Below are 1,546 nucleotides of genomic sequence, written 5' to 3'. Positions count from 1 at the left end.
GCTGCAGACGGCTCCGCTTCCCCCGCCCGCCCGGGAGCCCAGTCGAGCGAGCCGCAGTGAAGGGGGGAGTGTTGAGAGGCGGGACACATTTTTCCCTCCTCCCCTCCGCGCATCCAGAAAGCTGGCAGAGGCGCCCGGTGTGTGTGGGGGCCGCTGTTGGAGAGTGGGGGTCACAGTGGCAAGGTGGAAAAGAAGGAATCCAGAAAGTACAGGGAGAGAAAGTGGGTAAATAACAGAAGGTGTGTGTGTGGGCAGAAGAGCCAGCAGGACACTTAGGTTCCTGGGTATCCCAGCTGGCTCCCCAAGGGTTAACTCCAACAGACCCCCGGGAACCCCCAGAGTGACGTAAAGGGCGGGGTCTGAGCCGCCTGGCGGGGATGCCGGGGAGATAATGGGGGAGGGGGTCTGGACCCCGCCCCCCTAGGGAAAACCACTCGAACTCCGGCCCTTACAACTCCCCAGGAAATCGCCCCGCCTTCCTCCTCTACCCGACAGTAAAGATCTATCCTAGGAAGACCCCAGTTCCCCAGCCCCCTAAAATCTCCATTTCTCGGCCTCTATGGGATCCCCTTTCCCTAATCCTGTCCCCAAAGCTAGCTGCACAGGGCGGATTGTTTCGGGGTCACGGGGCCTGAAAGAGGCTTCAGAGCGGCGAGCGAGGGCAGGCAGGGTGGTCTGAGCCAGAGGAGGGGCCTGGTCCAGCTCCCGTTTGGGAGGGGGACCCGCAGGGAAGCACCGGCAGGCAGGGGCTAGCGGTCCCGCCCAGTCCCAGTAGGGGTCTCCCTGCCGCTGGCCCCAGCTGTCCCGGTGGTCCCGAGGTCAGAGGGTCAAGACAAGGGCTCCGGGGCTCCTCCTTAGCACCCTGCCCACCACCCTTGGGACGCGGGGGTCCAAAGTCCTTGGGGAGTCTTTCTAGGGCCTAAACTAGACACTGGTCCCTCCAGCCCCCTTCCTTGTCCAGAAGACACTCCTTTTCCAAAAACACATGCACCAGCAAGCACATCTGTCACAAGACAGGTCAGGGGTTCTAGCCCAGCCGCCCCCCTCCCGTGGTTTTGTCACCTCACACACAGCCATCCCCACCCCACCTAGGGTTCTCTCCTTAGCTGTCCCCTCCTTTCAGAAACACTGACGTCTTCCAGCCGCGCTCAGACGCACCTGGAGTTCCCTCTCTACCTTGCAGACCTCCAGCCTCTTCATCCCAACCTCATGAAAGCGAGATGTTTCTAATGTATGGGAGAGGCAGAGACAGACAAAGAGAGACACAGTTGCCTGAGACAGACACACAGACTGTCAGAAGAAAAAAAGAAACAGGAAAGGGGAGATACAAATGAAAAAAATTCCCCAAACGTTCTACCGTCTCACCCCAGGCTCTCCCACCCCAGTTTTGCCGCTGTGCCCCCGTCCTCTTGGCTGGGCAGAGTCCCTCACAAGCAGAGCATCCCCTCCGGCCCCCTCCCCCACCTCTCCCAGGTGGTCCCCCGCCGGCCCCCCCTTCTCACCTCTGTCTGGGCGCTGGGCTCGGGATGCGCGGTCCAGGGCTGGA

At 61.3% G+C, this 1,546-nt stretch overlaps 1 protein-coding gene across 2 annotated transcripts in view; it reads right to left on the bottom strand.

Moving 5' to 3' along the window:
• Positions 1-1,546, bottom strand: part of GLI1 (GLI family zinc finger 1) — a 10,877-nt gene extending 9,331 nt beyond the window's left edge. The window contains exons 1-2 of one of the 2 annotated variants that reach the window (XM_005879026.2): positions 1,503-1,546; positions 1,159-1,226 (exon numbers count right to left, since the gene is read on the bottom strand). The gene's annotated coding sequence lies outside the window, so the exon portion shown is untranslated. The remainder of the gene's footprint in view (positions 1-1,158; positions 1,227-1,502) is intronic. The other variant, XM_014550068.1, reaches the window with a different exon arrangement.

Source organism: Myotis brandtii, unplaced genomic scaffold (genome assembly GCF_000412655.1).
Source record: "Myotis brandtii unplaced genomic scaffold, ASM41265v1 scaffold581, whole genome shotgun sequence".
In the NCBI taxonomy this organism is placed as follows: Eukaryota; Metazoa; Chordata; class Mammalia; order Chiroptera; family Vespertilionidae; genus Myotis; species Myotis brandtii.
This window is presented reverse-complemented; position numbering and strand designations above follow the sequence as displayed.